Here is a 24,477-nt window from a genome sequence, read left to right as displayed (position 1 = left end):
GGTGAACATGATGTAGCTCTAAAGGCTTTCAAAAACACTTTATGCTTTTCCTTGACTAAAGGAGTTCAGGCATTGCAGTGAGTAACTCACTTAAAATTTATGTGCTTAAAAAATGCAAAATTTGAGTAAATTGGCTCTTATCATGACGACTAAAACATATTGAAGAAGATATATTAATATTACATATTGTACTAAGAAGGGTTTAGAAAGTTTAAAGCCAAACATGAAAGTAAATTATTCTCAAACATACATAAGGGAATATACATATGAGTAAAGTTAAGGTTTTAGACTTCAAAAGTTCAGTAAGCTTTTGGAAAGCTACTGAGTAACTAAAATTCCAGTGATTTCAGGTCTGGACAAGTTGACTTGGATAGTTTTTTCTAGTACTTTGTAGTTTTTTGTGTGTAAGGGTTTAGGTAGGTAACTTCTTTTGTAAATGCCTCCAACAACCTTATTTTCATCTCTATCAATCCAGAAAAGGTTCCAGAACATTTAGTTTGACATATATGTTGGTTTCTATATAGTCAATGAAGGCAAAGAGATACCCAGAAAGTGGAATTCATCTGATCTATTTTGATGTCAATACCGTGAGGAGGTAAGTGGCATCCTGACATCATCTTTTCACTTCTCCACTGATTTTAAGGGATGACTAGCTCAAACCTAGATGTCTGTATCATGAGTGTTTAAATATATATGAACAGCCCCTCTACTGATGTTTATAAATCTGACCTTTCATGACTCAAGTGCCTGAAATACAATTTCAAAAGCAACAAAACACTTAGATACCTAAAAGTCCTTGAAGTGATTTGCTTGATTCAAATTTTGAAGTCACTTTTGAAAATGTTACCTTTTGTTATAAAATATTTACTTTCTCACTTGGAAGATTTCCAATAGCACTTTCATCACATAGGATATATTGTTCTGCAGTTTGATAAATTGCCTCTTTTATAAAACAAAAATATGTTCAAGATGTGTGTGTGGGGTAGTCTAATCCAATTTTCACATATGTGGCAATCTAGATACTCCACTGTTAGAAGAGTATTTTCAAAGTTGGAATCTAAATCAAAATCCTTTCTAATGTTCAGTGGTGGTCAACATTCAGCACTTCCTTTAGACAATGAAGTTCAGCAGTTGTGAAATTAGAATATTTAGGAAACTGAGGCTTCTTAAGTCATTAAATACTCAATTCATACATTATGTGACTGGGCATTTAACTTACTTGAAAGAATTACATTTCCACTCTTATAGTTAATGCTTTACTGGCAGTTGTCAAGTAGCAATTGGCAAAAGGCTAATGATTAAGAAATAGAATGGGTAGGACTGTGTTCTTTGGAATTGATGGGTTGTTCAGATAGACTCATGTTTCTCACCTTGTTATATCCTTCAGTTTGAATACGTTTCTGTTGCAGGATTGACCAGTGTAAGTCAGACTTCCTCCTGACTTATCTGTCACTCAGAACCAAATCCTCAAATAATTATGCACATTTTGAGTCTCAACATTTGTGGTTTTTTAAATGAAAGTCAGGGGATGAAATCTGACATTTTCATTCAATGTATTATATGGTATGCATTAATGGTAAGGCAGTACACTGTAATCAAAAGTTTCTGTGGGAGCTGGTGTAGGCAGAATTTTGACTGGATAAATCCTTTTCTATTAAAATAAATGATTTTTTTTTTCCCTGAGACGAAACGCATTATAGGCTGCCATAAATCATATTTCATAGTATCAAAAAAAAATTGAATAAGAACAAAACCTTTGCCTTCTCACCTCACTTTTTATACTTTTATTGTTCTTATTTTATTTCTATTTAAAACTGTATTCTTGCACAACTGAACTGTCTTTACAGAACTAGCTTCAAAATAACAGGCCTTTGCTCTTGTTGTTGATCATATTAAAAGCACCATTTTTATTTATTCGGTTTTTTTCAACATTGTTGATATTTGAAATGAAAATCCACAAGCTATAGGTCCCTGGAAACTTGTTACAGAAAATCTTGAAGAGAGAGGCTACTAGTAACTCTCTTCTACTTTCTAAAGATATAAAAAGGCTAGGGACAGAACTAGGACTACAACTTTGGTGCTTTTCAGAGGCGTGTTGCTACACAGTTCTCATGGGTTACACATAAAAATAGGGGACACAAGCTGGGGATTAGCCATAAGACACAGCACAGTCTTGTGAGCCTGATGGCTAACCTTGCCAAAGATCATGTTACAAAAGCAGAAAAACAGCATCAATGAACCCCTGAAACCTGTATTATTGTTGTGTTAGAGGAGTGTGTAGAAGTGCAGTAGCAGCTATAACAAAAGCCTGGTTCTTCAGGAAATGATAAAGTCTTCTAAGCACAAGCCCTGGCATTTGGAGAACATAGATTCTTTTCCTCATTAATCATCAAAATCCTTAAGTTTCAAGGTTGCATTCAGATCCTTCTACATCAACAAAAGAAGATAAAAGAAATGAATGCAATGAATCTATGTTGTCATTGCTAGTGAGTGGTCTAGCTTAATTTTTATGTTGTGTAACTTACTATTTTGCATGATATAATCTGTTTTAAATATGCCAACTTCATGGAATCATAAAATCAGAGACTTATAGAATCACATAATCGTACAATCATAGGGTGGTTTGGGTTGGAAGGGATCGTTAAAGATCATCTAGTCTAACTTCTCTGCCATGGACAGAGACCTCTTCCACTAGATCAAGGTGTTTAAAAGCTTCGTTCAACCTGATCTTGAATACTTCCAGTAATGGAGCATCCAGAACTTCTTTGGGTAGCCTGTGCCAGTGTCTCATCATCCTCACTGTAAAAAATTTATTTCTTATACATAACATAAATGTATCATCTTTCAGTTTAAAACTGTTATTCCTTGTCCTGTCACTGTAGGACAGGAATCAATTTATTGTTTATTGATCCTATCAAAGGATCTGCATTTACACAACAGTGTGAAATGTTAGAAAATGACGGATTTTTCAGTGATTCAGTCCAGTAAATAAAAGACATACAACAAAAGTTCGTGAAAAGAATTAACCTCTCTCTGTGTTCCAGTGTGCCTTTCTGTAATTTCCATCAGTCATGTGTCATATAAATATCAAGCTGTTAAAACCTCAACCGGATTTAGTGTACATCTCTGCAATTGCCATTTATCAGACACATTTAGGCCATTCTGAATTAATATTGGAGGAGAAGAAAATGATAAACCTTGAAACTGGATAAGAACAGGTAATTTTTTGAATGTTTACCCTTCTTTCCTTGTCACAAGAAAACACACTTGTCATTTTCTTTTCTTGTTGAAATCCTAGGAATAGGAATGAGGTATCAACATTTTAATTACTCCAGTTTACTTTGAAAATATTTAATTATGGCCCTCATTACGGCTTGGATATTTAGCTGTCATTGATATTCAAAGAAAGTTAAATAAGTTACTCTTCAAAATAGAGCATTAATGAGATCATATTTTGAGTCAGACTTCTTTCTTTTTATAAAGTTCCAATTCAGCAATAGTTCCTTTTACTGTCTTCTAAAGAAGGGATATTGAGAGCATAGTTTTCAACTTATTGCGGAAGAAGTCTGCATTTTCATAGACCTACTGATGTAATCTTGCAACGGGCTCTATTCTTGATGTGCTATACTACTTTTGAATCTTGGGATATTGGCATTTTCTGTTCTGACTGTGTATGTACACAGGAAGTTTATTAAAATAATACTGTTTAAAGTCAAGCAGTTGGAAAACATAATAGGATGTCTGTACAAGTTTGATTTGGTCCCCTTTTTTTGCATATACATTGTTACAGTCTTTAATTGCATGAATGCATACTATTTTTCCATATAACTGAGCAGTTCTCTTTAATTGAAAGCTACAGTATAACTAGGTTCTTCATTATCTTCACTTCTCATTACAAAAATCACACAGCTTTTTCCAGGGATTTATATATGATACTGATTTCTGTCATTTTTGAATGCTTCCCAAATACTAATTTTCTTTGAGAATCTTTGAGCTAAAAGAATTATATTTTCCATATGTTTTAGATCAGAAGGGCAAGGTTGGAGAGATTAAAGGTCAAACAAATTTGCTAACATAAAATGAACAATTTGAGACACACATGGCCTGATTTTTCCAAATATATAACAGTAAGGAATTAAAAAATTTAAATCTCCTCAATTTACATTGCGATTTTGAAGCTTAGCACTTCTCCAAATCCTTTTCCCTGGTCTTAAAAGGGTCTTTCAGCAAATGGAGAATGTGGTGCTAGTGAGCACCAGTTGTAAGTCTGAGGCGAAGCATTTACTTACACATGCTTCTGTGGCAGAAGAAAAGACACAAATATAGAGGGTGGCATCCATCTCTCTTACGTCTCTGGCTGCTCCTCTTTTCATAGATGAGAGCATTCATAATACATTGTAGCTAACGGAACTCCTCCCAAGAATAAATGCATAAAAGTTATCTACATGATGAGATGTATTTGCAGGTTCTTCCTGAAGAACCTTAGGAACGGCCTATATTATTCTGTTTATATATATTCTGTTAATATATTTATATTATTGAAAGCAAATTTGAGAAATTAATTTTACTGACCAGGGTGAAAAGTGTGTGTATATACAGGCAAGAGAGGGAAGGCAGGGAGGGCGCTGAACTGGTAACCCCGTCATGTCCTGTATGAGCTAATATTGAAGTCTGAAACGGCTCCATGTGTTTAACATGTTCCCTTTTGCATGATGAGATTACCCAGGAGCCCGGTTTTGTATCTAGTGTCATTCCAACATACGCCATAAAGTTCTGTAGATATATATCTATCATTCATATAACAAATTGATAAAGTAAAGGATATATACACCTCTAGGTCGCATAGGTTTTTGTAAATTCAGGCTGCAGGTACTCCACCTGAATTTTTTCCTTGTGAAATTCTGTTCCTTCTTCTTGTAGCAGAAAGGATTGTTATACAATGCCAGACTAACTTAGGCTGAAGGTCACCTAGTCCAAGCCCCTACTCAAAAGAGGGCTAATATCCCAGTTAATCGGGTCACTTTGGACCTCATCCAGCTGAGTTTTGAGTATTTCCAAAGATGGACATTCCACAGATCTTCTAGGCAACCTCTCCCGTATACGGTCTTCCCAGTTGAATCAAAATAGTAGCTTTTTTTCTTTTTTTAAGAATAAAATGCCTTGATTTTTACACAAACTGATTTCAATTTCAGATGAAATGTATGTATTAATCTATTTACCGTAATGAAAAATAAGCAAATAATCACTTATTTCCTCTTTCTAATTTTTTTTTTTTTTGGGGGGGGTGGGTTGTGTGAGAGGAAGGAAAAAAAGATCCCTTTCATGCTATGAAAAAATGTTAAAAATCTCTGCTCTCTTTGTTTTAAGCTTCTAGAATACCCTTGAATGTAAGTTTAGTGAAAGTTTTTCAACCCCAAGACCGTGAGCTAAGGTTTTTAGAGGATTAAGTTTGAGTAGAGGCTGGCGCTATGAAGGAATGTTACCCAGATGCTTTATTTCATATTCACTCTGCATGCAGACCTGGGTTTTTTGTGCATCAGATTTAAAGGGCTAACCAAATAGATCTGAAAATATTCTTCTTTTTTTTTTCTTTTTGTAAATCTAGTTTGTCACAATTTGTAACTGAAAATCTATATGCCTTCCTGATTAGTGAAAGCATTTGTGAAAGACAAGTCATTTAGAAACAGTTTCTTTATTTCAACATGTGCTTTTATACAGTATTTATGCACCATATTTCCCAAGTATATACCCCCAAAATGTTATCAAAACACTTAGCTTGGCAGCTTGTTTCCCATAATTGTTCATTTCCCATGGTTCCACTTATTTCTTAGACTTTGAAGTGATTTGTCTTCAAGTTCTGTCTCACATGTTCTCATATCTGATAAGAGATACGTGTGCATTAATAACTTCTAGTTGCTAGTTATATTTAGAAATCTTTTCTATACACTCTTTTCTTTCAAATAAGGCATTAGAAAATTATTATTACTACTTGCTGCATACTTAATGCTTCAAAGTTAAAAGGACTATGGAAAAGAACTTTGCTTAAGGATTAATCACATCCGTGACCCAGGGGATAAAGGATCCCCACCTGTCAATAAGGCTTATAACTACTTATACCATCTGAGCCAGAATGTTTACGTAACTTGCCATGAAAGTGATTTTTACTTGGTTGGGAGTTGAAAAGAGGATTTCTCTAGCCATCAAAGTTATGTTTTACAATGAAGATTGCATAGATATCAGTAATTTTCTTACTCTTCCTACCTGTTAAATCACATTTAATGTAAAAATAAAGTAGAAGCTCCTGTAATACTATTTTTCATCATGAACTGCTGCTGTCATTGCCACTGCAGTACTGCAGGATGATGAATGGGACAGGGAATTGATTCATGTAACTGTAACTGGGAGGGAACACAAGCCTTATGGTCCACAAACCAATTTTTCTATTAAGGTGTCACCTATTCAAGAACAGTAGCTTCAGCTCAGTGCATGAATCAGAGATTCCTTGTATCATTTCCCCTCAACTCCCTTTCCATTTTGAACTATATGCCACTCTCAAATCCCTTCTGCTTTCAAGGATACTTTCTTTCCTCACCATTTCCATCTGTTTCTCTTGTTCTTTAATGTCAGACTGCCTTTTCACCCTCTCTTAGGGACATGACTCCAATTTCCATCTACAAGAGTGGTTCTGGGAGCACTTCTGAGCTCTTCAAGACCAAGATCTCACACTATCCATGTGTATCCCTGTCTCCCCTGCCTGCTTCCCTGTGAAGGCAAGTAAGAGCTGCTGTTAGGAGGTCCCTTGGCCTGGATGCATCTGGGGTGATGGAGGCAGAGGGACGGCTGCAGTGTATGCCCACCCCACAGGTTGGGGGAAGAGAACACCTGCCTTGCAGCCCATAGTTCTGACCCCTTTCTTTGAGGGACAAGGTTTTGAGTTTGTCATCAATTGCAGACTGTTCAGGGAAGAGTAACGATATACATTAATGGCCTTCATCAAAGTGTTATGTGCTGGGGCGCCAAAACCACAGAGGCAGTTGAAGCTGCTGGTACTGCTAACCAGTGCAACTTTGTATTTTCCAATTTATTTATTTTTTGTCTGATTTTCTCCAAAATTGAAAAACAGGCATCATTAAAGAAATGCTAAATTGAATGTGAACCATTCTTTCTCTTAGTGCGCACTCAATAGATATTTTTTATTCTTTTTGTTAGAACCACTGGACGTTCTGCCCTCACAGGTTACCAGAGCAGTAACCTTTGAAGACTTTTTAGACTGCTGTTGAGCAACTTCTTTCTCTTCAGTAAAATAAAAACCACATATTAATGCTCTCAAAGGAGGTTATTTATCATTGCAGTGGTGTAAATGAGGACAGGATTTGGCCCACAAGCAATAAAGAGGAATAGAGCATGTAATTCTTCATGCCATTGTGAGGAAAAGTCTGTCCAGCAACAGTAAATTATCTAAACTTCTTTCAGGATATATGAATGACTCCATAGTCAGGGAAAGCTTGTGAGGTTTAAAGCATAAAAATGACAACCATAAATAAAGGTAGAAAACCCTGATCCCCACTGAAATGAAATAACATAACATTCCTGAGGCACTGGTATCTTTGGAAAATACATTGCCTGGCTGACTAGGGGAAAAGGAGGGAGGAGAGTAAACCCATCATCCTACTTAGAGCTTTGTCTTCCAAAAGTAAAGTTTAATGCCCCTGCTCAAAAGGACAGTTTTCTCCAGGAAGACCTATCCTGTAAGGATGTGAGTTTATTGAGTTAGTAAGACTTTCAAACATACGTAAATCAACAAATATATGCACATGTATTTTAATAACTAGGTTTACCAAAAGCATTTAACAAGATGGATAAAATACAGAGAATATCCATATCTTTTAATCTGTAGCGTGCAAAGTAGCAACAAAGGACAATGAGCATTTTCATAGCAAAGTGGAGGGGTGCACACATATTATCCTGGGAGAATTAAGTTTTCTAGAAAAGAACCTGCTGTACTCTGGACATTTTCAATATCGTAACACTCTTAGCCTAGTCACATTTATGTTAATATTACCCCATTTCATTGGCATAGTAATGCGCACTGCAGGTGACCTGATAAAATAGTTTCTCAAAATATGTGCCTTGGAAAGGACAAGTCTGCAATCCCTGTTTTGATTCCAAGGATTGTCATTCCAAAAGCTTCAGCATCATTGCAGCAACAATTTAGAGAATAGAATCAAAATACATAAACACTGGGTTAACAGTTCCGTGATCTCAATATGCATCAATTTACTAATGCCACATTGAGTTTAAGTGCATTCTGATGCTATAGATATGCCAGTTCTTGCCATCTCGTTATGCCAGAATGAAATTTTAACTTTGCAATGAATACCAAAAAAAAAGACATTTATCAGTAATTTCTCACTGTTACAGTAACAGAAGTGACACACAAATTTTAAAATCAAGCCAAAGTCATCAAAAATTTTAAAGCACAAAAAAGTGAGATAATTTTGTAAATGGACAATATTCAGAGATAGGCTCCCAGTGAAAACTAGCCTATCTCATGTGGTTATAGATGGTCTAAGCTAGGACTCTGTAGTCAAATATTTTCCGCGATCAATAGCAGGAATTTCTGCTCGGCACCTCATGAAAATGGGCAACTTGCTAGTTTTAAAACTTTGAACCATAAGTGTTCATCTGCAATGTCAGCATAACTTTTGACTCCTTACACAACCACTGAATATGGTCCACTGAGTCTATGATAGCCTGTGATGATAGCTTCTTTGATGGAGGTCAGATGTTAAGGAACTAATAAAATGACACAGCAGGTTCATATTAGTCTAGTCCCTATTTCAGCATAAATCTTTTTTCAACTGTTTGGCATGTACTTTTTCTTAATATAGAAATTATTTAAACTTATGTTCCTTCCTTAATAAAATACCATGGCCTTGTCTTTTTATATAGATTACTATTACCATAAAATATACATGCATGTATATACATATATACTAAACATTATAAATGTAAGAGGTAATCTTCTTCTAAAATGATGTTTTTAAAAAATCGTAGAACTGCATTTGTGTTCAGAGTTTGATCTCAAACAACAGACAGATCATACCAAGAATAGACTCTTTTTAGTTGTTTGATTTTTTTTTTTTTTGCTTTCCTCTTAAGTGATCAATGTGTAAATATCATTCAAGACTAGAAAGCAGCAGGAAATATTATTTGATTTTGTCCACCACCTGAAAATTTTACTGGAGGTTTCTTTTTTTCCTCTTCTTTGTTCTCCTCTACTCTGAAAAACTGCCTTCTTTAATGTGAGAATGAATATTTTGAAAAGTAGAAAATGAATTTAAATGTCAATTTAAACATATTGATTAAAAGATACTGGCCTCGTACTAATGACAGTTTCATACAGCATGAGTACATTTTTATATTCATTATGTTTTGATTTAGTATTCAAGAAAATATCATTATACTGACAGTTACTGATTTTTTGATATTTTCAAAACAAATGTAAGATAGAGAAGCAGTATGTGATGCATCAGCTATAAGTAACATGCTTTTAATTATGTGTTATTTCTCCAGGAGGTCTTCTAAACATGGAGCATCCCTGGAGTTTTTATCACTGTTTAGTACTTATTATTTGGTTCGTTTTCTCTACAGTAAGGCATTGAGCTGGGAATTCAAAGTGACAGTGGCTTCTCTTCTCAGCTACATTATTGATGCACAATGTGATCTTGAGTGAGCAGTTTTACCTATCACTCTCTGGACTGCATACATAGAATTCAGATACAATTTTTGCTTCCCTACCATACTGAGCGAACTGTTTAGATAGTGCACACGATATGCTTTATTTATTTTAATTCCTGGAGAAATCTGCTTTGCCAGTGCAAAGCAAAGTTACTAGTGACAATTAATATTGTTAATATTTCTCTTAAAACTGAATGCAAGATAGAAATATGATACAGTATAAGTATTGTAATGTTAAAGTCCTTTTCATTTATATCAAAGAAGACCTTCCTGATTGGAATTTTTTTGATAGCTTTTTAAATGAACGTGTATGCTCACCAAGAAGTTAGCCTGTTAGCCTGTGAACTCACCTCATTGATGAATGCATGAATAGTATCAACATTCAGTCTTCATTTGCGCTGCCCCATTTCTGTGTTTTTAGGTCCCATCTGTAAAACTCTGGCCTACAAACATGACAGTTGCTTTCCCAAGGAGATGGAGAACAGTCAAAATTTCATAAAGGGGTGTAGTGGTTTAACCCCAGCTGGCAATTAAGCACCACACAGCCGCTTGCTCACTCCCCCGGTGTGGGATGGGGGAAAGAAACAGAAGAGTAAAAGTGAGAAAACTTGTGCGTTGAGATAAAGACAATTTAAAGCAAAAGTCGCACACACGAGCAAAGCAAAATAAGGAATTCATTCACTGCTTCCCATCAGCAGGCAGGTGTTCAGCCAGCTCCAGGAAAGCAGGGCTCTATCACGCGTAATGGTTACTTGGGAAGACATATGCCATAACTCCAAATGACCTACCCTTCATTCTTCCCCCAGCTTTATATACTGACCATGATGTCCTAAGGTATGGAATATCCTTTTGGTCCGTTGGAGTCAGCTGTGTCTCCTCCCAACTTCTTGTGCACCCCTAGCCTGTTCACTGGTGGGACAATGTGAGGAGCAGAAAAGGCCTTGACTCTGTGTAAGCACTGCTCAACAGTAACTAAAACATCCCTGTATTATCATCACTGTGTTTACCATGAATCCAAAACATAGCCCTATACTAGCTACTATGAAGAAAATTAACTCTATCCCAGCCAAAACGGGCACAAGGGGACACTTTGAAATGGGGAGGGGTTACATCTAAGAGCATCTTTTAACACAATGGGTCATCTCAGATGTGAAGTCATTAAAAGGCATGAACAATGAACAAAGCTGTGTCTTTATATGTTTTATCTTAGATAAAGCTGTGGGCCAATTTGACTTGGAATATAACAACAGCTGAATGTTATATTTTTCTGTTATAGGTACCCAGTGACAATTGGCTAAGCCTCTTGTACAAATAATATAGTGAGAGAAAGCTTGCCCCAATTGTTTGCATACACAAGAGGAAGAGATGTAAGAGAGTGGAAATGACTTACTTGGGATTACAAGATGGTCCAGTGGCACAGCTGGAGTCCAACCTTACGCCTCCAGAGTGCTTATGCTGAGTTTCTACACTCAGCTCCCGCATTAGCAGGCACAGACGCCAGGACAAAACTACTTGATGGGCAGGGACTCAGAGAGTGGAGGAAAGCACAGTATGCTACCTCAACAACATTGAGGTACCATACTCTGTGTGCTGTGCGCACACAGCACAACTTCTCACAAGTCAGGTGTAGTTTGGTCATCTTCACATGTGGTAAATACCATATTGAATTTCGTCTCAAGACTCCAAGGTAACTTGTCTGCCAACATCAGCCAATGCACAAGCATGATTTTATGAACTTGCACCTCTGCTGTGTAGGAGGTAGAAAAGTTCTTTTGTCTACATTAAGCAGCTGTGTGGGTTCTAGTTTTCTGCATTACTTTTGTACCTTTTTTGATGAAACACCTGTCTGAACCAATGTTTTATACAAATGGTCAATAACATAGACACACCGATCCAGTATAAGGTCTGAACAATTCTTAAAATATTGGATACTTATTCTCCTCTTCTGGGTAGAGTTAGAAAATGAGATCAAGCTTATGTACAGCCACTAACTGCAAAGTAACGTGTAGCAAATAAAATAAAGTCATTTTTTTGTCACTTTTCCCCAGGTATATGAATTTTGTTCGCATTTTTCTCCTCTTGTGCATTTGTACTGGCATATTTTAGCTGAGTCTCTGAAAAGTATCATGGTGTTACAAAAATTGTGGATAAAATTATACAGGTCATAAGCTTGAACATTAGAACAATTTTTAATTTTGTATGTCTCTTCATTTATTTTAGATTTATATTTTTGTATTTATATTTATTTTATAATGTAAATACAGACTAGATACAACAATTTCTAATTTCAATATTACGCCAACAATTATTTTGCCAACTAGTTGCTCATACAAAAAGGAAAGCCATTGTAAAGGTATTATTTGAAGAAAATGATAAAAATTTGAAAGATAAGTTTCAATGACATGCCAAAAAAAAAAAAAAGTTACTTTTCTAATATGTATATGCCAAGGAAAAAAAGGCGCTTTTTCAAAATAATATGGTCTTCTATTTCACCTTAACTGGAAACAATTGCTGTATTGAAAAATTTATAAACTAAATAGTCAGGTAGGAGTCTGAAAAAAGAAATTATTGTCTGTGATTCCTAGACATAGTACAGGGAAAAATCAAGAATTAAGTGCAAGACTTCCAAAAGAGTATGCAGAACACAGATAGGAAATCGATAGAGAACTGTATTTGTCAAAGTAGTTTGAAAAGTCCCACCTGATCCCATATGAATCTTTCAGTAACACAGTGTATCTATAAATGGAAGTGATTTACTTAAGTTCCTACAGAAACCTATGGCACAGGTAGGGACTTTGTTTCAGCTATCAGAATGCCACACTGGTGCCTTACTAGCACAAGTACATGCTATATTCACATGAGTTCACAGAAAAATTATTCCTTTGCTCTGAACACTCTGGTTTACAATGACGGCTAACTTTTGTTAGATGGATAAAAGTCAGACAGTCCATAAGCCTATTAATCATGGAATCAGACCTTTAAGTAGTGCTACTTGTGCACAAGCAGGGAATGAACCTGGCCCCATATGAAGTTCTTGTGGGTATTGACTATAATATGATACCTCTGGTCTCACATGTTATGATTAGACAGGCTTTCCTCTTTAAACACTTTGACTTCAGAAGCTTAGTGCATTATCTGCAAAACCTATTTTAAAAGAGACTTAATTTAAAAGGATAGGATTTAGGGAAGGAAATAAAAAGGAGGTGTCTTCAGGAGGAGGTCTGAATCCTTGGCTTCAGAGCCAAGCATTAATTTATTTTTTCAAATGCATCAAATACAATATCAAATACTATATCATATAAAGAGTCTTCCACACTCTGTTGCCTAAGTTTATGGCTCAAGAGAAACCATCCCCAGGCTGTAACACAGTCCATATGGCTGGCTGTTTGAAGTGTGCTTAGTACTCCATTAGGGATTCTCGATTTGTACTTCTCAATCTGATTTCGATAAGACACAGGTTTCCTTTAGTGGCCTGACCTGGTGCAAACACATAATAGATTAATTCTATAATAAATTATGCTGGCAGTAAAGCTTTCTGGACCATTTGGCCTTTTAAGTAACATTTTTTTTTTATGTACCCTTATAAAGCTGAACCAATGTTTCATTTGAAAGTCACTTTATGTATATACAGAACTACTTGAATGTAATTTTGCACTGTGTGCATTACTTGAGTGTGTCGCATTTTATTGTGATTCTGGAGCTACTGGTACATTCTGAGGAATACTAAGAGCTTTCTGAAACAACACTATGCCTAGGAATTTGCTGAACTGTCATTCAGGAAGCTCCATCTGGTTACTATCTTAACAGTGGCATAACTACATTATTTCTATACGCAAAACTGCATTTTCATAAAGTTCATTATTGCCTTCTACTTTGATGTATTGTTTTTACATGATACTGTTATTTTCAACCACTGAGTTTGTTTTAGATTTATTATCTACTTAGCACTTTACATAGTTCTGCTGACATTTCTAAATACTGTTGGTACAGAAGTAGGAAACTATGTTATTTTAGGCATTGCTGCTAGTCATAGGTGAGGACCCCAATGTGCTAGCCATCCTGAAAACCCAAAGCCAAGATCTTACAGATGAAACAAAAAGCAAAAGATGAGAGATGTGTGTGGAAAAATAAGGAAGTACAAAAAACCAATGAGACAAAACTAGTTAGGAAGCCTGGCAGCCTACTGGAAATCTAATATTATTTAAGAATCATTTGTATTTTTAAAGGACAGTATTAAAGACAGTAGTGCAGGAGGGTTCTACATATTTCCAGGGAATGTTCATAAGCATAAGGGACAGCATGGGAGAAACCCACTGCAGTGCTTTCATATATGTTTGCCAATGAAATTGCAAAGGCTGCTAATCGGTTAGCTTCTTCCACCTTTCCTTTTCAGGCTCATGAGCTCCATGATATCTCTCTTCTTAGAGACACCTGGTGCTATCTCCTTACTTCACCTCAGGCCTTCTCCCAACTAACTAAGGTGGTAAGGTAGGAAAGGAAAAAAATATGAAGGCTTTGTAAGTGACAAAAGGATGGCTCTTAACCAGAAGGAACATAAAAAATGGGCAACAAGACATAATCTTTTGGTGGGGTTTTTTTTGGGTTTTTTTGTCTCTTTATGGTCATATAACCTGTGAAGACAGACCTATGTAGGTGCTACATGATAGGACCATTCCACAAAAACTCAAAGAACACTAATCATTCAAACAAACTTCCTATCGAACTATACAGTAGTCTTGGTAGCGGGAAAATACTCTATAAAGTCAACCGACCTTCTACTGATTCATCAGCTGTCTACCAAGATTTATCTGAACAAATTAGAGAGATTCATCTATACCTTCCATGAAAGGATGGAAGGAGAAAGCATGGAATTGAAGAAGGGGAGAAGGACACTTTGTGGGTGCTGTGGAAGGGCACAGAAAATGCAGATGTAGAAGCTGAGATGGAATCTGAAGAGAAAGGAGAAGGTTCTGAACTATGGACAGAGTACTTCACGTACAGATGGCATGAAACTTCAGGCACCCAGTAAAAAAGAAGGAAATAGTGAATAAGTATAAAAAGGGAAAGATGGATAAATGGGGGGGGGGGGAAGAAGAAGAAAAGAAATAGGTAGGTCATTAAAATTAGAAAATTAGCAAAAAAAGGAAATTAAAAGAAATAGTGACAAAAGGAAAGCGAAAAAAGCAAAAAAAGTGAAAATTAGGAAAGGAATAAAATCTACCAGGGCATAGAAAGGAACAAGCAGAATTGATGGGAAAAGACTGACGCCACATACTAAATATTTCAGATTATTTATAATGAGCATGACAGGCAGAGGATTTCCTGAAATGCATGTAAACTTTTGATTATAAGAGACGAATAAAATTACATAAATCCAACTACATAACTTTCCAATTTCCAAAAGAAAATGCATAAAGAGAAGTAAAAAGTTGCTATATTAAAGTCAATTAGCATTTTAATTTAACCTTAATGTCAAGATCAAGTTAATCTCTTTATAATCAACTGAAATTATCTTTTCCCCAGATGGAAGTGCTTTTTGTGTATTGCCCAATGGCTTTCAAAAAGTTTGACTTTTGTTATTAAGTAACATGTTTCTTTCTTATTTGATCTTAAAACAAAACCTCAGTCATCATTACAAAGAAAAGGACACTGGCTGGCAGTAGGGAAGGATTTTTGTAAATCACTTACTAAATCCATGCAGGTAAAAGAATGCTGAGAACATTCATTGCCAAATCCCAATCTTACAAAATATCATTTAGTGCAGGAGTAATCCTAATGAACCCATGGTATTCATTCCAGTGCAAAGATTTGTGCAGAGGCAATAAAAATGCTTGCATAACATTTTTATTTTTTTTAAATTTCCAGTATCTAAAAAAAGCCAACCAACAACCAAACCTGAAAGTGACACTATTCATGGCATCTCTCCAGTACAGATTATTATTACTTGCATTGATTAGATTCAACTGACTTACTTTTCAAAGTAAACTAAATAGATATTTATAGTACTAAATAGATATTTAAGTAACTAAATAGACACTCTTTTCAAGTTTCGTGTATTTAAGCATACTTTGACAATTAATTTTAGACTTCAGCAGAGCTGTCTGATGATTCAGCAGACATGTAGGCAGCTGGCTACCTGTGAAAAATTACTTTTCTGTCCTTCATTATTCACATTCTCAGCTTTGTTTTTAACAACTCTCTTCGAGATGACTTTGCATTGTGCTTGGAAAGTCGTCAAATAAAGGAAAGGAAAGAATAGTCATTTGAACAGGATAGAAAAAACAGAAATTCTTTCATTACTGTCATTTTTGAGTGTTAGATATTGAGATGATCAAAGACGATAAGCACTTTCAAAAATCCCATTTAATTTTCTTGAATGCATAAAATCATGGAAACAGTAACAGAGTTTTAAATAAAATAAAGATTCATTTAAATATGTGGGATAGTTAAACTCTATACTAGCTGAGGATTCCAACCACTGGAAAGAGTTCAAAATTATTACAATGGACTTCCTGACTTGGTTTATGAGACAGGGGACTTTGTGAAATAATTCTTGTCTCCTACATGCAAGTTGAATATTTCTATATATTTAGGAGGCCACAGCCTGATTCAATTCTGACTAAAATGAGCACCTAGTGAAGTCATAAAATAGAATATTAGTCATTCAAACTCTCCATGGGGAGAGGAGCAACTGTCTACACTGATTCTGTTGGGAACCTAAGGCAGCTGAGGCAGCTATCTCAAAGCTTCTCAGCATGGACTATGTATACCAGACAGGGTATAAAATTGTTGCCATAATTACAGACCAGTATCATCTAGAGGAAGTGAAAAAAAAAATAAAATATTTTTATACTTATGTTACCAGGTTTGTTTCCATCTTTTCACTCCTACGCAGATAGAGTGGATTTTGTCATAAAAGAAATAGATGCACATTGAGTTCAAAGAGGTCCTAAAATCAGAGCCTCCTTCAGCTCATATATGTCGTCAAAATTTAAGTATTGCTTTATTACTTGTTTCAATTTGGGCTCACAAATACATTTCTGAATACATCTACTGGCAAATGATTTCCGATAAAGAATTCCAGATAACAATTGCAATGATCGGGCAGGCACATTTAATTTTTAAGCATAAAAATTTGGGTCACTCAAAGCTTCTTGGATGATGTCACATTGGTTCCTTCTACCTTTTAACATATGTATCAGCACTCAAGTTTTGCACACAGATTTTTCCAGAATTTCCTTCCTCCCTCACAGAGAAGTAATGTGTGTCTGAAGTAGGTGGATTTTGGTTATCTCAATATCAGAAGGTGCTTCACAGAATGTATCTGCAAGTGAAAACCTTTTTAAGGTCCTCCATTCTCTTGAGATTTTCTGTTTAGAACTGATTCGTATGCACAATGATTTCTTCCTGGGTGACACAAGATCCATGAGATCTTTGTAGGGACAAGCCCCCTGATTGGAACCGCCATCTGTGTTCTGCTTCCCCCCAGAATAATGCAGAAAGCTCATCTGAGAGGCAAATTTTGAGCCATAACTCTCATTGTGGATGAGGTTTAAAGATTGCTGTGATCTCCCAGTTGGCTCCAAACCAACTCAGAAATAGATTCACTAATCAGAAATAGCATGTGTCTTAGAAAGCCAAGGTAATTATACTGGACTTTGTGGAGTATACTGCTGGGATAGCAATGTCATATAGGACAGTATATCTTCTAGATGCTGACTCAGCAAATGAGTACAAAAAAAGGTTACATATTCTCTGAGTTTTCTTGGACAAGGAAATTTAAAAAAAAAAAGGACTGACTGGTAGGAAAATTTTATCATAGTTTAAAGCTAATTTCAGTTCAATGACTTCTGATAATTTTTTTTGTTTAGCTGTTTTTGTTTATTTATTTTTATGAAAACTCAAACACCTGTCTGGGGTGCAACATAAGGTGAAATTAGAAATAGACTATTTTGTTTGTCACCGCTTCAAAACCTCAGAAAAAATTTGTTTGATAACTGATTATGAATATATACAATTGTTGTATGGATATTATATACTGTTAAACCCAGGAATATTTGAAGCAGTTTTCAATGAAAAAGAAGCTGAAACACAGAAATATGTGATTTGCGGAGGGGGAATTCCTGTGTACTCAGAAACATGGTCTCAGGTAAGGTTCTTAAATAGATTTGTTTGATAATCAACATAAACCTTATCCATCCATTTGCACTAAGCTGTGTTGAAATGCGAAACTTTCTTGAACTCATTGCTATCATATTTTCATTATATTAATTGGCCAAATTTCTGGTCTGCTTTGTATCCAAGTTGAGATCAGTAGAAAAACTGCAGGCTTGTAATAGTATTATAGAGGGCAGAATTTATTCTATTCTGTTTTTTGTTTTTCTGAACTGCAGTTGGCATCACTAGGTAATGATGAAAGGAATGAAAGGAATCTGAAAAATAACTTGTGCATTTTGACAATTATTTGAACAATTTAGCTGGAGTCTAGACTTCTTTGATTAAAGAAAGTGACAAAGAATCACTGAGCAAAATGAAGCATTCAGTATATTTTTTGCAAGAAAACGATGAAAAGTACGCATTTATTAAAAAAAATAACGTGTGAATAATTTTCTTTAGAGAAAATTAATAGAACTTATAATTTAGACCAGTCTCTACCTGTTAAATCAATAATATCCGATGAAGTAATTGGAGAAGTAGTGAGTTCGCCAGTGGTTGACTTGTGTAACAGATGTGGGTTCTATGCACTTTCTCAAAATCAAGACCACAAGATCTTAGACCTGGAGCTGAATCCTTAAATTCAACCTCGGTATCTCAAAGACAAAAAAGAAACATTCTGCAGAGTTATTTTTGTCTTATATTCATAGAATCCTGTCCTTGATTAGCCTCGCCATGTGATCACAGAAGGAAGTCAAGTATAAAAATATGAAGGAGTTTTGTGCTTTTTCCTGAGGATCCTGTTCCTAATCTAAACAGAAAAGAAAAGAAAGGAAGGAAAAAAAAAAAGAAAAAAGAAAGCAGACCCAATGTCCCCCCATAACTCCCAACAAACCCCTTTAACAAATGAACCCATGAAATCTAAATTCAAAAATTTCAACTTTATATATAAAATTTATATTAAAAATTTCAACTTTATATATAATTTAAGATGAAGAAGCTTATCAAGATGTAAGTCCAAGTAAAACCATCTTAGATTAAAAGTACATCTAGGTGAGTACCTGTCTTCAATAACGGTTAATTCACAGATGCCTAGGGAAGAATATAGTAGCATGGGAAAAATATAATATTTCTCCCAAATAGTTATACAGCTTTAAATAGGTTTTATATCAGGGATTCTTCAGCCAGCAATTGTCTTTCTTAGGTAAAAAAAATCTTCTATTCATTTTAACTCAATGAACAGTGACTCCAGAATTTCCTTTTCCCTTTTGCTCATGATTTTATAAACTTCTATCTTGTTGGGCTTTGTCTTTTTTTCTTGTGTTTTACTCTATATAATTCTTTTATATACTGAACCTTCTCTATAATCTTTCTAGTCTTTCTGTCCTTCCAGAAGGAGTAGGGAGCTTGAGATTCCCATCTGAATCACATAGATTCAGATCCAGGATTTCTCTTTTGTTTATTCTCTATCCCTCTCCTAATAATTTTGATATTTTTTGCCTACTTCTGATCACTGAGAATATATTTTCATAGAAACACATATCATACTTCTAAGATCTTGTCCCTGGGGGATAAGAGACCATTACTTTATTAGCAAGGTCAGAACTGTTTTTCTCATGCGCACCACTAATGAATTAGTGCATCCATCTGCAATGAATTTTGTCTGCCATTCTAATGTTCAGTCACTTTCTCTAGCAAGGGTCTCTTGCAGTTCTGCTCCACAGACCTTTGTCTTTACTGCCCTGAATAATTTAGTACCATCAGTAAACTTTATCGTCTCAGTAGTCACTTCTTTCTACACAGAGTTTCTGAATATATGTAAATAACATGGAAAGGCACCAACATTCATGCAGAAATCCACCTATATTTTTTTTTTCTTTCATGAAAACTGATCCTTCAGTCTTTTTTGTATTTGAATTGATTATATAGCTACGTGAGAATCTTCTATTTTATACTGGTTTAGCTTTCTCTATCTTTTACAGTTTGTTGAAGCACATTTCTAAAGTTTTTCAAATCCATGTGAGACACAGAGCAAATAGATTTTACTGTTGCACTTTTTAATGGCCAAGGAAATTAAAAATTGGGCCAAACTTTGTCAGTTCATCAAATAAATGTTTTGGCTGCCAAAATCTTTTTTAAAATCTGGCTTGCAGAAATCCCCTGGTGATTAGACCCTGGAAAAGCGATAGAAGCACCTAAATTAACAGGACAAGAAGAGAATTTGCCAAGAACATAATCTCTCAAGTATTTATAATGAGACGAAGGAGGTTCTGGGAAGGTCATCAAAGTCAATAATGAGTCAACAATGGAAGAGTTGATTAAAGAACACTATGGAGGTCATAACAAATGATTCTCAACCAGTGAAAAAATATGTTTGAGGGCTAGCAAAATATTTTCAGCAGAGTAAGGAAAGACCAAAATTGCACTGATGAAAAAAAAAAATTAAAAAAAATAGACATGTGGGAAAGTGGTAAAGGAAGTTGTTAAGTACAGAAGAAGGACAGGGACTTGGCATTAGAAGATAAAACAGAGTGGGCTGAAGAAAATAAATAGGCAACTAGTAAATTTACTGGGGAATAAGTGATTAACTGGGAGGGCAATCAACGCTGCAACAAGTAAGGTAATTAAACATTCAGAGAAGAAACAGAGTGTTAATTTTAAGTATTTTGAATCAATTACACAGTTAAGCAGTTGATAACGAGGAAATTTAGGAAAAATAGAACTATAGACTAAAGAAATAGCAGGTTCTGAGCACACAGTCACTTGTACAAGAGTCCAAGAGGAGTAAGACACTTACCAGGTAATAGTGTCTTAAGGAGAATATGGAATGAAGTCAATATATGGAACCTATACCCTTAATGCTGCACGGCCCTATAATGGGTAAATCCCAGAAGAGGGCAGTGGTGCTCCATGGAGACCATAACATGATGGTGGTCAAGGGTTTTAATGACTCTGGTCTGGTGCCCTTCATAAGCAAGTATTTGCCTACACAGGACTCAAGTTGGGCAACAGGACGCTGCAGAGACGTATTTGAACCTTGGTTCTCATGAAGGTGTAAGGTTCTCGTCTAGCACAGGGGTGAAAATATTTAATCTTCTTGTTCTCCAATATGTATTTTATTGTTGGGGGCTAGCACTTTGAAATATGGTGAGCATTGATCTTCCAGACCACATTAGTGTTTATCTCATTTCTCCTTGTGCTTGTCTAAAAGACTTGATATGAAACGACTTCCATCGTTTGGCCTTCACAGAAGAAATGGTTCACTGAGATTCCTGGAGTCCCATTATAAGTTATAGCAGCTGTAATTTCAGCCACTTTACGGAGCAGTCCATTTGTGTCTGCTCCAGTTCCTAATGCTACCAGCCAGTCTGTAAAATGATCCTAATCTATTACATTTAAGTCATTTGAGTAATCTTTTTGAAGATTGTTGAGTGCAGAGATATCCATAAGGAAACAATGTAAGTTTTCCATATACCACATATGTTATATGTCTGGTGAAATGTACTGTGCACATTTAAAAAAGTGACAGTATTACAAAACTGACAACTTTTCATGACCTTTTGTATTATAATGTATTTTAAACATATGGCACGATTCCGTTCTTCTCATGGACGTGGCAGATACAGTATGAATATTTCATGAATTGTATGTGCATGTGAAAAAAAAAATGTTCAAGAAACAAGAGATTCAAGAAAACACATTAGCCTTTTACATTTAGAGTGGGAAAATAGCTACAGATCAAATTTTTTGCAATGAATATTTATGGAGAAACAGTGAATATTTATTGAGTAGCAGTGAACATCAAGAGGTAAAACACTAAAACCAAAATTATGATGCAGTGGCATTCTTCATTTTTTGTTCTAGGTTTTGCAATTAATTGTAGTGTGGCATGTTTTATTACTTCTTTTCATCTCTGCTTCATTTGTATTCTTTGTTTATTTAAAATACCGGCTCTTTAAATCTTCAGACTTAGGTACCTCGATCTTCTGTCAGTTATCATACTCAAAATATATTAAAATTAATATACCTGAAAGTATTTTATCTGGGATTCCCTCAATTAGACACACAGTAGCAAAAAGTAAGAATACATTCTTTCATCAGTGTTGCACAGAAGCTATTTCTTACATTTTGTTCTTCCAGCTACATATTGAGCAATGTCCAATACATTGTAGTTAGGCTGCTTATCCTGAAAGGGAGAAGCATAATGCAGATTCGCACATTAAAGAGTACTACTGTCTAAGGTCAAATATGCTTTAGATAAATATGCAAATAATTTGACTGAGTCTTTGGAGATTCAAAGCCACGTTTATGCTGTAGACGTGAAAGGACGCATTACTGCAGAATTTATGATTTAAAAAATACCTGTAAGAGTATTAGCAAGCTCAGTGTTGTGGTTTTTTTTTTCCAAAGGACATTTGCTTCTGCCTGGTGTTTCTTTTGGAGTTATTTCTCACAGATAATCTAAAAAGTAATGTTGATAAATTGCTTGACTTCTTTTATGAATCTAAAGAAAAGAAAACGTCTGTGTTTTTCATTGAAAAATGTAATGTTTTGAGTGACAAGAGTATTTTGGGCTTCATCTAACAATGTGAAGTTAATAGCAGTCTTAGAAAGGTGCTCTACTATGCATCTGTTTCCTGTTGGGGCCCCCAATTTAAGAAGGACATGGACCTGTTGGAAAGAGTCCAGAGGAGGGCTGATCATCATCATGAAGATGATCAGAGGGCCGGAGCACCTCTCTTATGAGGATAGGCTGAGAGATTTCGGGTTGTTCCCACCTGGAGAAGAGAAGGCTCTGGGAAGAACTTATAGCAGACTTCCAGTACCTAAGGAGGACCTACAGAAAAGCTGGGGAGGGACTCTTTATGAGAGGGTGCAGTGATAAGACAATGGGTAATGGTTTTAAACTGAAAGAGGGGAGATTTAGATGAGATATTAGGAAGAAATTCTTTACTGTGAGGGTGGTGAGGCACTGGAACAGGTTGCCCAGAGAAGCTGTGCATGCCCCATCCCTGAAGGTGTTCAAGGCCATGCTGGATGGAGCTTTCAGCAACCTCGTCTAGTGGGAGGTGTCCCTGCCTATGGCAGGGGGTTGGAACGAGATGATCTTTAAGGTCTCTTCCAACTCTAACCATTCTATGACGATTCTATGATGCTTGTCAGCTCCTGTGGTCAGGAGGTTGTTTAGTCCTTGGCACTGGCAAGGGTAGTAGCTAATTCATTTTCTTTGGACAAATGCAACCCTGTCGGTCATGAAACAAATAAAAAGTGTACATTGAACTGTAAGGGGCTATGTGAAAATGAAGGTACAAAGCTTGTGGAATGTGGCAATTGCTTTCAGTATCTTAGCTAGCCCCACCTTATTTGATAGGTAGCCATAGATTTAAGGACACTTGGATGTGCATTCCTCAAAGAAGTCATTAAAGTTAAGCAGTCATTAAAGTCATTGAAGTCGAAGAAGTCATTAAAAGGGGCCTACAAGAAAGCTGGGGAGGGTCTGTTCACAAGGGCATGTAGCAATAGGACAAGGGGCAATGGTTTTAAACTAGAGCGGGGTAGGTTTAGATTAGACATTAGGAAGAAGTTCTTTACAACGAGGGTGGTGAAACACTGGAGCAGGTTGCCCAGAGAGGTGGTGGAGGCCCCATCCCTCGAGACATTCAAGGCCAGGCTTGATGAGGCTCTGAGCAACCTGATCTAGTTGAAGATGTCCCTGCTTACTGCAGGGGGGTTGGACTAGATGCCCTTTAATGGTCCCTTCCAACCCAACACATTCCATGATTCTACGGTTTGAAATAAAAATTGAATAAACAGTTCAATTTAGGGGTGATTTTAAGGGGCCCCCTTCAACTAACACCAAATTTATTCCATGAATTTTATACCATGACCTCATAAAGTTTTCCAGAGTAATCTTGCACATATAGTACTGATACAGTTTACATTTTAAACATAATTTCTTCTTTGAGGAGGACAATGCTTGAAGATGAATGAGAATAAAGGAACTATGCTACTATTTGCAATTTTATTTTACTCAAGATGTCACAACCATTTAACTAATAATGGCATGGCAGTTTTGAAAACGACCTCAGTAGCCATCTATATTGCTGAACAAAAGGAAAATAAGTTTTAAATAAGAAATTTTGCACAGCAAATGGAGTTTCTAATGAAGGAAATAGAGAGGAAAATATTAACATGTACAATTCTCATGCTTAGAAAACTGTTACTGGTAGGACCAAGCTTACATTTGGCACATTTATGTGCCATTATTGTTTGTAGTGTTATCTTCAGCCATGCAGTTACTATTCCCTCAGAAGGCCTCTACTTCCATATACATGCATACTTAATAATGTATCTGATTTATCATTCTGACTTGAGCCAAATTTATATCCTCCAAAGGTTCATGATAATTAAATTTTTGAATATTCCTTGCACAAGGCTATTCCTTGCTGACTGTGTTAGGGAATGAATTTTGGGGGCAATATTGAAGTGGTAACTAAATTACAGGACCAAAATAAGAAAAGAAATATTCCATGATTTACGGCACTCTTTAAAGGTTTGTATGGTAGAAACCTCTTGATCAGA

Source organism: Rissa tridactyla, chromosome 1, assembly GCF_028500815.1.
Source record: "Rissa tridactyla isolate bRisTri1 chromosome 1, bRisTri1.patW.cur.20221130, whole genome shotgun sequence".
Taxonomy (NCBI): domain Eukaryota; kingdom Metazoa; phylum Chordata; class Aves; order Charadriiformes; family Laridae; genus Rissa; species Rissa tridactyla.
The sequence above is the reverse complement of the archived record's forward strand: the minus strand, read 5'-3'. Positions refer to the sequence as shown.